The following is a 13,492-nucleotide window of genomic DNA, read 5'->3' as shown; positions in this document are numbered from 1 at the left end:
TGATTGGCTCGACCCGCAGGCTGCATCACCCACAGGTGTTAAACTCAACTCATCGAAATAATCAGCCAATCAATCAGCTCCCTACAGACAGTCAGGATCATCCAAACGCTGTTTCAGGCAATTTGATGCATTCAAAATGTATATATAACACACACTGCATTTAAAAATTTTGGGATCTGTAAGATATGCAGTTTATTTTTCTTTTTTTAAGAAGTCTCTTCTGCTCATTAAGGCTGCATTTAGTTGATAAAAAATACAGAAATATTATTGTAATTTAAAATAATGTTTTTCTATTTTAATGTACCTTAAAATAGAATTTATTTCTGTGATCTGTGAATTTTTAGCATCATTACTCCAGTCTTGTCTCACGTGTGCTGATTTATTAGCAATGTTGGAAATAGATTTTGCTGCTTAATATTTTTTCTGGAAACTGAGATAATTTTCGGAGGATTATTTGATGAATAGAAAATTTAAACGAACAGCCTTTATTTAAAATAGAAATCTTTTCTAAGCAAGTAGTTCCCAAACTTTTGCATGCCACATATACATATATATATGTATATATGCATTTTACATTTATATTTTAAATTATTTGATTTTAACTATTTAATTTAAAGACAAACTGTCAAATATTAAATAAATAAAATTTGTAAATAAATAATGAAAAATTAATTGCATACATTTGTATATAAACAAATAATAAAATCATTTGTGTAAATAATAAAAATGACATCTACATAATACGTCTTCACAGTGCAGTACTATAGAGAATAGATTTAAAAAAATTTATATGTGGCAGAAATGACATATTTTCTAAATAATAAGAATATTCATTATATTATTTTTTTATTTTTTTATACATAAATATATAAATTTTACATTTTAGAATGGGGGTCCCTTGCTCAAAGATAATCATATGTAGGTGTCCATGACGCTCTTCTTCAGGAGTGAAAGTATCATTTGAATGCTACATGGTTTGTAAGCTGTTCTGAAAGGTTATAAGCATGTTGCATGGTAAATTTATTTAGTAGTAATAATAATAATAATAGTAATAATAATAGTAAAATAACTAATAAAAATGTGATTTCTAGTTTTCTAGAACTCCTAATAAATCATGAAGGACATCGTCTGAAGCAGGTTTGTCAGTGTTTCCTCACCAGTGTTTGATTCAATGCTCAGTGTCTCTGTGTTTAAGATGATAACGTGTCCATCAGAGCTTCAAATCCTTCATCACAGAGCCACTCGCTCACATCCTCCTCTGACCAATCGCTGAGCAGTGTTCTGGAGTAACCCGGGGACTTCCTTCCTGTCCGCACACACAAACAGGAAGAGCTTTATTATCATCATCCTCAATGCCGAACATCACGTCTGAAAAGAGTCACTCTACTGAAAGAATCTCTGAATAGTTCACTCAAACAATTTGTTCAAAACACAAATATATTCAAGAACGAATCAAAAGACTCACTGAATCATTCGTTCAGCCAGTTCATTCAAAAATTCTTGACTGATTTGTTCTTTCAGAAACAGCTACTGTGTCTTGCTTAGACGGTTAACAAGCCGTTTCTTTTCACTAGTTAATTTCAGTTATTATGTGGTGTGACCGATGGATTTTTGATTTATAAACCTGTCAGCGCATATATGTCATCTATAATCACCCCATACAATTGATATTAAATGATTTAAATACAAATCTTAATTGCAGTTTGGCAAAGCATACATGTTGGATCGCTAAATCGCATGGTTTTCCAAAGCCTAATCATAAATAATCTTCCATTAATTGAACTCTGGTTCATATATCAATGCACTGGTGGTTAATGAATATGCATGATCGCTCATTTAAAATGCTCTATACCCAGGGTAAAGAAAGAAAGAACTGTTCAAGTCACATTTCTTCTTCAGTGTCATTAATAGATGTTAACCAAAGAACCATATTGTAAAGCATATTTCCGATGCAATAATCTCAAAACATCAAAATAAAGACGTCAATCACTCACCGTGTCATATAACTAGCATCTGAGCCCAGACAGACTGTTGTTCTTTAAATCTGTTCAGATCCAGCAGGTTATGGATTTATTTTTTATGTACTGCTGTATCATACACTGAGATCAGAATCTGACACCACAGATCCACCTGCTGGACAAACTGTGCAAAAAAAAAAAAAGTGAAAGAAACTTTAAATTAAAAAAATAAAAAAATAAAAATTACAAAAAATATAGAAATTAGATTAATTTTGCCTAGTCAACTAATTAAAACAAGTTTATGTTGAAGTGCCAAAATAAATACAAATAAAGCTAAATGGAAAAATATAAATACATAAAACAAATACAATGACAAAAGCATTAATTATTCATTCTATTCTATTAAAGTAAGCCAGTAGCAGCAAAGATGCAACGAGTGGGCGGGGCTTACCCAGAGACGAGCAGCTGTCCATCAAATGAGAACTGCACACATCAGAGGACAGCAGAAGACTGAGCAGAGAGATGTTTACAAGTAATGCAAAAATAAAAAAATACATTAAATTAATTAAAAACAATTTTAAAGTGGAGTATTTCAACAACTTTTTAACATTTTAGATCATGTAAATACAATGCTTAAGATGTGTTTATATACCTATATATACACCTATATAACTATATATAACTATATAACTATATATAACTATATATATACATATATACACCAATATACACACACACACACACATTATATATAAAAAGATTTTTCTATCTAAACTCGGGGGAAATTGAACTCTTTTATGACAGTTTTGTTGGGGCTGGCACATGCACAACTGATCTTAGGATGGGTGTAGTGAGAGGAAGGATATCAGGAGGAAGTGTTACCCTGTGACAGAAAACATTGGACTCAGTGGTTACTATCATTAAGGTTGAAGCTGACTGGTGTTTCACAGCACGGATAAGTTGTTCAAATAAAGAGTTAATTATCCTAAATGTTTGCACACCATATGAATCTCAACAAAATGACGATGAATATTTGAATAGACTTGCTTTTATTAGCTCTTTTATTAATGAAAATCATTTTGCAAGTGATTTTGTGGTTGGGGATATAAATGCAGATATTACTGATAAATCTTTAATGTTTGAATGAATGAATTTTTTAATAAATGAACGAATGTGTATTAATGAATGTTTGAATGCTTGAATTAATGTATGAATGTGTCAATATTTGAATTAATGAATGTATGCATGTACGTGTGTATTAATGAATGAATGAATGAATGAATGTTTGAATATGAATGAATGGACGTATGAATTCGTGAATGAATGAACGAATGAATGTGTGTGTGAATGAATGCATGTTTGAATGAATGAATTAATTTTTGAATGAATGTTTGAATAAATGAACGAATGTGTGAATGAATGAATGTATCAATATTTGAATGAATTAATGAATGTATGTAGGTGAGTGTATGAATGAATGAATTTTTGAATGATTGAATCAATGAATGTGTGAATGAATGCATGTTTGAATAAGCAAAATAATGTATCAATGTTTGAGTGAATGAAAACGTTTGAATGAATGTTAGTCAGGATAATAATCTTAGATTATCTAGTAAATTGTTGTTATCAATGGATAGCTGTACTTGTATAAAAGAAGCCTTGCACAGAACCTCGTGTGTTAGTAAAGCTGAGACTCATCCATCTACTGGGCATCGATGTCTGATCATGGACCAGTTTTAATGATTGTTGATTCTGAAAGTCTGTCTGAGATGAATTATGAGCGTAAAATTAGACTTGGCTTGGTCAAATTAGATTGGATGATATTGTGGGATCAGTGTAAGAGGCCAGCAGACCTCATCTTAAACGCCTTGACAAGAAATATAACAGTAATCCAGGGTGGATAAAGCATGTGTCAGCGTTTCACAATGAAGCAAAGGAAGCATTTAAGGCATGGGACACTTCTGGACCAGAAAAAGTTAACTAATGCTAAATCTAAATATGCAGTTCATTATATCTGTAAAGATGAACAAGTGATGAGGGTTGTGGAAAATCTGCTTCAAAGAAATGTGAATGATTTCAGAAATGATGTAAGATCATCAAATAGGAGCAATGTGACAATAGCGTTCTCTATAGAGTGTGTTTCTGGAGCGGAGAACATAGCAGAGCCCTGGAGACAACATTATTCTGCTTGGTTTTATGAGTGAGCGTTAAACAAATGAGGTACATCAAGCAATAATGCAGCTCAAAGATAGGAAAACTGCCGCTCACATAATCCAATTTAGATCTAATTAGAGCTGAACATTTAACATTTGCGAGCCCTAGGCTTGCAGTTCTTCTCACAGTTTGCTTCACTGGTTTTATGAGACATGTCTACGCTGTCGGTAACCTTGTTGACTTTATTAAAGACATAACGTTTGGATAACTATAGGCCAACTGCATCAGCTAGTGTTTTATCAAAGGTCCTGGAAAGAATCCAATTATATCGATTAGGTTTTTATCTTTAAGTATTAAGACGTATGTATTGTATGTATGCTTGGTAATACCATAGTCAATCATTTTATGTATGCTGATGATCTAGTTGCTTTTTCCCCGAGTAGTGTTGCTTTTCAACAGCTGCCAAATATTTGTTCTGATTATGAGAATAGATATGATGTGCAATACAATACAATAAAGTGTTGCCATGATATACAGAACCAAAGAAAATAAAGTTCTCAGTCAATAGTCTATTAAATGTGTACTGTAATGTACTGTAATGTGTATTGGGATATCTGTCTCTGTGAATGTGTAGTGTACTGTTTTGTATGGCTTGTTTTAGTGATTTTTGTAATGTACATTAAGTCTGGAAATAAAGTTGAATGAGTGAACTGATGAAAAAAGTAATTGCAACTGTTTTATCTAAACATTCTGACCTTTTCTCTTTTGGGACTGCAAGATATAAACTCGCAATTGCTAGAAAAAAAGGTCAGACTTGTGAAATAAACAGCTGAATTCATCCTTTATTTAATTTGTATTCGGTTGCATAAACAGTTTGTCCAAAAAACTAAATAAATAAATAAATAAAATAATAATAATAATAATAATTTGCAATTCTGACTTTGTTTCCGAAAAAAAAAAAATAATAAATTGTGATATAAAATCAGAGTTGTGAGACAAAAATAACTGTGAGAAAGAAAGTCGCAAAAAGTTACACTTTTAATTTTTTCATCCCGTGAAAAAACTGTCCGACTTTTGAGTATAAGACCAATACACTAACACTGGCTTCACTTCTGATCCATTTTGAATGTGATATTAGTTCAGTCAGTCCTGCTGCAGGATATTTTCAGTCAGTGATTCCCTCAGTTTAAACTTTGAATGATGGGTGCAGTGATAGAGACAGAGAGTGTGAGTACCTGCTGTTGCATGCTGGGAAATAATCCATATCCTCAGTCTGTTATCCAGTCCACCAGAGGCCAATCCAAACTTGATTGTCTCGCCATCTGAAAACTCCCATCCACACACACACAGACACAGACACAGACACACACACACGAAAGGGATAATATAATAATAAAAACTAATTCAAATTATTAATAAAAACAACTAGTAGAAATACCTAATTTCAACGTTATACTTTAAATATTTTTTATAAGAATTATTGTTTAAAGAATATTATTTGATTATATTATTTCTATTATATTTATTGATTTAAATAAAAACTATAGGGGACTATAAAATAAAATTGAAATAGCTTTTTTTTTTTTTTTTTGCAAATGTTGATGTTTTAAAATAAAAATAAAAACTAAAAATATATATAAATGGGCACAAGAATAAAGAATCACTGAGTGAACCAATGGGGAGACTACTGCAAGAGTAGATTTGAAAAGAAGAGACAGATTGACAGAAATACAGCTGTAATAAATGACAGAAAGTCATTTAGACATAAAAACGGTAAGATCTTCTCATGCATAAGACGCAGCATCAACAGTACAAACACAACCAGACTGCTTGAAAACATTAATAAGTATTCGACAAACTAGAGAAAAATAAAACTCCTACAAAACAGAACGCTACACCTTTATTGCAATATCATTCAAGTATTCTGACTTTAGTACCATAAAAACCACTGCATTATCATGTAAACTAGATTTCTTTAATGCAACAGCATTTTTTTGCACATGCAAAATTGCTGCTACAATTCAAGAATGTTTGCTATGCGGTTGCCAAGTCCAAAAAAAAAAAAAACATTTCTGATTTCTAGACTTCGGTTTTATTGTTGCATCATCTATGTGCAATAGCAATAATGGTGTAAAAACTCCAGCAAACACTGGATGAATGCTTGTGCATCAGAATAGATGGATTGAGGTTTGAGAAGTTGTAAAAATGTCAGAATGTGTCATATTAAAACACATAAAAAGAAACTATTAAAAAGGCATAACCGATGCTCTAGTCTTGTGTGCACAGAATACAATATTTAGAACCGATATTAAGCAATAATAATGATTATATGTGTCAAGATGGACTGTGTTTTTGCGTTTGTGATTTTAAACATACACATTTACATAAATGCAGCTTTATAACGTAACCGATAATGGATGTTATGTTCTCTAGGAGCTCAGAATTACGTAAACCCATTATTTGTAAAAAAAAAAAAAACATTCTTTGAGATTTTTAAAGCAATTTTAAACACAGTACTATAATGTTAACGTTTATAAAAAAAAAAAAAAAAGAAACTCATATTTACAGGTTATTTTGGAAAACATTCCTGTTCTCACAGTTGTCCCTGTACTCCATTTTGCTGGTAAATATTGTGGTTCACCTGCGATTATATTACTGCATATAGATTGTTCATTTAGAGAAAAACATTGCAAGAAACGGGAAAAAATGTGGATACAAAAAAAAAAAAAAAAAAAAATACAGCTACTGGTTGGTTTTACTCAACTTTACAACAATGACTGTTTGGTAAAAAAATTTATGATCTTGTGGTATCCCGGGACAGATTTGGGGTTGACGGGTGTCAGAAACGGTCCGGCATCCTGATGGCTTTCCAGCTCAGCCAACAGTATCCTGAAAAAGATCAATCGGATCAAATATATATATACACACACACACACACACACACACATTATATACACGTGTATATATACATATACAAACATACATATACATACATACATACATACATGTGTATACACACACATATATACACACACACACATATATATAAATTAGGGCCGGGACTCGATTAAAAAAATTAATCTAATTAATAAGAGGCTTTGTAATTAATTAATCGAAATTAATCGCATTTTAATCGCATATAAATATTTGACCTGAGAACATTGAGAAGTAATTTTTTTTCACATGGATTTATAGTACACCATTGAATAATGACTGAATACATAAGCTTAAGCAACAAAATATTGTTTATTTTTGTTCAACCAAGTCTAGCAGACCAGTGCAATTTTTGCCATGAAGTGTAGCAATAGCATATTTAGAAACAATTTAGAAATAGTACATTTCAGAAATTCAGGAAGCTTATAGGTGCTGGAACCTTCTGTAAAGTGTTTTTTTTTAAGTAAAACACAATACTGTCAATTACATTCAGAACATTGGAAACCATGACTATTAGAAAACATCTCTCTGTTGCTTCAGAGGCCATAACATACTAAGTCCAACTCTCAATAACCTTGGCCAAAACAATAAAGAGTTCAACATAAACTGTTGCACCAACAAAATAATACATAGTTCACGCTAAAGTCCACGCTAGCTGCTATATGTTTTGCGTTGAGGTGATACTTGAGGCTCGATGTGCTGCGGTGATATCTTTTACTGTCTATGGGTGATATGCGAACGCTAGTTGGTGCTCCAGTATAATCGGTCCGCCGAAACTCATAAAGTGAGAAACGTTCCGCGGTGCAAAAATAAGTTATTAAAAATGCGGGAATTTTTTTTCTGTAATTAATTAATCTTAGTTAACGCATAATTTTTTGTGTAATTAATTAATCTCAATTAACGCGTTAAAGTCCCGGTCCTAATATATATATACATATATACATACATATATGTAAATGTATGTGTGTATATATATATAAAACTAATTGTAATGTGTGACTGTTTCAAAGAATAAGAAATATTTTTGTCAGATTCAATCTTGATATTTCTGTTAACATAAAATGTTGATTTATTGTCTTTTTCCTTTTTTAATCTCTCTTGCTGAAAAGCATTAATAAAATGAGCTAAGCTTAAACATGCAGGACACAGATGTCCATGTCCATGGCCTGTTCCTCCACACACCAGCTCTGGACGGTGTCCTCGGAGACCTGACTCTCCTCCAGCTCAGAGACATCAATCACAGAAACTGGACACAGAGCGCAAGCTGAAAGCCCTGCACTCTAGGAATATTAAACAGTGTTTAAAGAGACACGACGAGCACCTACCCTCTCTGTTCCTGCTGCAGACCTGCCCCATGTAACCCATGTGTTTCTGCAGCGGTTTCTCTCGGATCCCTCGGGAATGGCACGCTTTCTCTAGGGAGTGTAACTCCTCGATGTCCGTCACCTTCCACCAGCCAGTCAACATCTCTACAACACAAACAGCACGAAAAACAGGTTTGTTGGGTCAGGTTGGAAAATATAAACTTCATATTTTCAATATTCAATAATTTCAAAGTAACCATAATTTCAATCAAACAGTCGCTGGAATAAAGTAGATTTTAATTGTTTAAGTGCATGAAAATCAATTAATCAATCAATCACCTTTATTTATATAGTGCTTTAAACAAAATACATTGCGTCAAAGCAACTGAACAACATTCATTAGGAAAACAGTGTCTCAATAATGCAAAATGATAGTTAAAGGCAGTTCATCATTGAATTCAGTGATGTCATCTCTGTTCAGTTTAAATAGTGTCTGTGCATTTATTTGCAATCAAGTCAATGATATCGCTGTAGATGAAGTGACCCCAACTAAGCAAGCCAGAGGCGACAGCGGCAAGGAACCGAAACTCCATCGGTGACAGAATGGAGAATAAAACCTTGGGAGAAACCAGGCTCAGTTGGGGGGTCAGTTCTCCTCTGACCAGACGAAACCAGTAGTTCAATTCCAGGCTGCAGCAAAGTCAGATTGTGCAGAAGAATCATCTGTTTCCTCTGAGACAAGGTCTTTACAGGGGATCTGTATCTGGGGCTCTAGTTGTCCTGGTCTCCGCTGTCTTTCAGGGATGTAGAGGTCCTTTCTAGGTGCTGATCCACCATCTGGTCTGGATACGTACTGGATCCGGGTGACTGCAGTGACCCTCTGATCTGGATACAGACTGGATCTGGTGGCTACGGTGACCTCGGAATAAGAGAGAAACAGACTAATATTAGCGTAGATGCCATTCTTCTAATGATGTAGCAAGTACATTGGGTGTTATGGGAAGTGTTCCCGGTTCCCCTAATTAATGCAGCCTAAAAATCCTTTAACGGATTTGGATATTAAAAGCATATTAGTATGTTATGTGTATGCCAGGTTAAAGAGATGGGTCTTTAATCTAGATTTAAACTGCAAGAGTGTGTCTGCCTCCCGAACAATGTTAGGTAGGTTATTCCAGAGTTTAGACGCCAAATAGGAAAAGGATCTGCCGCCCGCAGTTGATTTTGATATTCTAGGTATTATCAAATTGCCTGAGTTTTGAGAACGTAGCGGACGTAGAGGAGTATATTGTAAAAGGAGCTGATTCAAATACTGAGGTACTAAACCATTCAGGGCTTTATAAGTAATAAGCAATATTTTAAAATCTATACGATGTTTGATAGGGAGCCAGTGCAGTGTTGACAGGACCGGGCTAATATGGTCATACTTCCTGGTTCTAGTAAGAACTCTTGCTGCTGCATGTTGGACTAGCTGTAGTTTGTTTACTAAGCGTGCAGAACAACCACCCAATAAAGCATTACAATAATCTAACCTTGAGGTCATAAATGCATGGATTAACATTTCTGCATTTGACATTGAGAGCATAGGCCGTAATTTAGATATAGTTTTGGGATGGAAAAATGCAGTTTTACAAATGCTAGAAACGTGGCTTTCTAAGGAAAGATTGCGATCAAATAGCACAGCTAGGTTCCTAACTGACGACGAAGAATTGACAGAGCAACCATCAAGTCTTAGACAGTGTTCTAGGTTATTACAAGCAGAGTTTTTAGGTCCTATAATTAACACCTCTGTTTTTTCTGAATTTAGCAGTAAGAAATTACTCGTCATCCAATTTTTTATATTGACTATGCATTCCATTCGTTTTTCAAATTGGTGTGTTTCACCGGGCTGCGAGGAAATATAGAGCTGAGTATCATCAGCATAACAGTGAAAGCTAACACCATGTTTCCTGATGATATCTCCCAAGGGTAACATATAAAGCGTGAAGAGTAGTGGCCCTAGTTCTGAGCCTTGAGGTACTCCATACTGCACTGATCGATATGATACATATTCATTCACTGCTACGAACTGATGGCGATCATATAAGTACGATTTAAACCATGTTAATGCACTTCCACTGATGCCAACAAAGTGTTCAAGTCTATGCAAAAGAACGCTGTGGTCAATTGTGTCAAACGCAGCACTAAGATGCAATAAAACTAATAGAGAGATACACGCACGATCAGATGATAAGAGCAGGTCATTTGTAACTCTAAGGAGAGCAGTCTCAGTACTATGATACGGTCTAAATCCTGACTGGAAATCCTCACATATACCATTTTTCTCTAAGAAGGAATATAATTGTGAGGATACCACCTTTTCTAGTATCTTGGACAGAAAAGGGAGATTCGAGATTGGTCTATAATTAACTAGTTCTTTGGGGTCAAGTTGTGTTTTTTTTTTTTTATGAGAGGCTTAATAACAGCCAGTTTGAAGGTTATGGGGACATATCCTAATGACAATGAGGAGTTAATAATAGTCAGAAGAGGACCTATGACTTCTGGAAGAACCTCTTTTAGGAGCTTAGATGGTATAGGGTCTAACATACATGTTGTTGGTTTAGATGATTTAACAAGTTTATACAATTCTTCCTCTCCTATAGTAGAGAATGAGTGGAACTGTTCCTCAGGGGGTCTATAGTGCACTGTCTGATGTGATACTGTAGCTGACGGCTGAATGGTTGCAATTTTATCTCTAATAGTATCGATTTTAGAAGTAAAGTAGTTCATAAAGTCATTACTGCTGTGGTGTTGGGAAATGTCAATACTTTTTGAGGCTTTATTTTTCGTTAATTTAGCCACTATATTGAATAAATACCTGGAATTATGTTTGTTTTCTTCTAAAAGAGAATAAAAGTTATCGGATCTAGCAGTTTTTAATGCTTTTCTGTAGGATATGTTACTTTCCCGCCAAGCAATACGAAATACGATATTGGTTTGTTTGAACTTAGAGGGAGTGTCAGCCACATTAAAAAAGTTAACATCTTAAGTAATTTGTAGATTAATGCGTATTAGAAATGCAAATCGTTTAAAAAGATTCAGTTCGATTTGGTGAACTGAATGATTCGTTCGCGAACCGGATATCCAGACTGCTTTGATCTGAACTCTCTCTCACAACAGACACGGAAGAGAAGACAATGCTGAATAAAGTCGTCGTTTTTGCTATTTTTGGACCAAAATGTATTTTCGATGCTTCAAAAAAATTCCAACGGACCCTCTGATGTCACATGGACTACTTTGATGATGTTTTTCTTACCTTTCTGGACATGGACAGTATACCGTACACACAGTTTCAATGGAGGGACTGAGAGCTCTCGGACTAAATCTAAAATATCTTAAACTGTGTTCCAAATATAAAAGGAGGTCTTACATGTTTGGAATAGCATATGGGTGAGTTATTAATGACATAATTGTCATTTTTGGGTGAACTAACCCTTTAACTGTTCACGGTCCAACATCAAATTGTTCCTTATAAAATATATAGATTTTATTAATAAATGTTCAGGTTTGAATAAGAAAAACCTCATTAATATGTCAACTACCGACTGACCAGGTAATGCTAGTGTACACAAAGGGACTGTCATGACAGAAAACTACTTTACACACGATTTTAAGATTGAAAAGCCGCTTTCATATGCATTCTATACCTGATGGCTTTGACCACAGATTAAAATAAAAAACGCGTCTGTCGGTGAGTTTGTGACCGTTTTCGACCTGATTCAGCGAGCGAGCAAACAACAAACAGCAAGTGGACACCAGCACGCTGACGGACGCGCGCGCGGTCTCTTTCAGATTAGTGAAATAATTCCCTCACCTTCTGCCTTCACTTTGAGATAAATCATCCAGAGACCTCGTAAAAGGAGACGGAAGATTTCCGAGAGGTTTCTTAGAGTCCGACAGCAGTTTGAGGAGCCGTAGCAGAGCACAGCAGCGCTGCCTGAGTGACTTGTGAGTGTGTGAGTGTGTGTGAATCTGAAGAAGTGAAGAAGCTTCACGGTCGCGCTTGACGGCAGCGGCGTGACGTCACCAAAGCGCTTTGATCAGCGTTTCAGCGCTACATTTGTGTCATTTTCACTTTGGTTACATGTAGAACAAATCCGGAAGCGCCACCATCACAGTCTCTCCGTTTGATAGGTTGATATTACTGGTTTATGAGTAAGCAGAATAAATAGCTCTTTAAATTTTTTTATTTTATTTTTAGTTTTAACTCTTAGGTTTTTATTATTAGAATTCAGAAACAAAAGAAAAACGGCAATGGCAAAAAAAAAAAAAAAAAAAATAGAAAAAGAAGAAAAAGAAAATTCATTATGGATCTGATTCGTGTATTCCTTAGCAAACGGACTTAAAAAAAGTCAACGCTTATATATATATATATATATATATATATATATAACTAGTATTTTTACTGCTTAATAAACGTGGTCACGATTAATAGAATTTTCATTTTTGGTGAATAATTATTCCTTAATTTAAATGAATTTGCTGCACTACAAACGCATTTAAACTGAAATATTTCATTTTTTTTATTTGCATTTAGGCAGAGTGGCACACTTACAGCCTGCTAGTTTTGTGTGTATGCCTAAACCACAGATTTCAGATAACGAAAAAAAAAATTAATAATAATAATAAATTAATAAATTGCCACATGCTTAAGTTCACATGGAGAAAATAAAATAAAATAAAATAAATCTATCAGTCAGATACTTGACTTCAGCACTGGATGTGATATGTCATAAAGTCATGCATTGAGATTACATGTCTTAAACCAACCTGACCAGCTGACAAGTGTCTAAAACCCCTCTAAAACCATAGTCAAGCTGGGAGTTGGATTTGTGAATTAATAAAAATATTATTAATAAAAAGCACCATTGCTTGGAGAGAAAATATCATTTGTGTCCACAAGAACACCTACATAAATTTAGACTGCTTTTTACCAGCACAAAATGATTTGGTCGATATATTTTTATGAAAAGGTGACCAAGTTAACTGTTAAAATATTATTGATGTTGTGTTTTTATCCACGGGGCCTGTGATCTCACACCTCGCTCCTGCTAACAGAAAGAGACCAATTTACTGAAAGTCACTCCTGAATTAAAGACATAAAAA

The 13,492-nt window shown here is 34.2% G+C and overlaps 2 long non-coding RNA genes across 2 annotated transcripts; both read right to left on the bottom strand.

Annotated features, from left to right (window-relative positions):
• Positions 1-2,001: 2,001 nt before the first annotated feature.
• Positions 2,002-5,439, bottom strand: LOC113053720 (uncharacterized). The gene is made up of 3 exons (XR_003277285.1): positions 5,348-5,439; positions 2,410-2,468; positions 2,002-2,133 (listed from the first exon to the last, which is right to left on the bottom strand). It is a non-coding gene; the product is annotated as an uncharacterized LOC113053720 (long non-coding RNA).
• Positions 5,440-6,014: 575 nt separating this feature from the next.
• On the bottom strand, positions 6,015-12,478 carry LOC113053719 (uncharacterized). Its single transcript, XR_003277284.1, has 3 exons — positions 12,201-12,478; positions 8,372-8,515; positions 6,015-7,001 (listed from the first exon to the last, which is right to left on the bottom strand). It is a non-coding gene; the product is annotated as an uncharacterized LOC113053719 (long non-coding RNA).
• Positions 12,479-13,492: the final 1,014 nt, after the last annotated feature.

Source organism: Carassius auratus, chromosome 34 (genome assembly GCF_003368295.1).
Source record: "Carassius auratus strain Wakin chromosome 34, ASM336829v1, whole genome shotgun sequence".
Lineage (NCBI taxonomy): Eukaryota > Metazoa > Chordata > Actinopteri > Cypriniformes > Cyprinidae > Carassius > Carassius auratus.
This window is presented reverse-complemented; position numbering and strand designations above follow the sequence as displayed.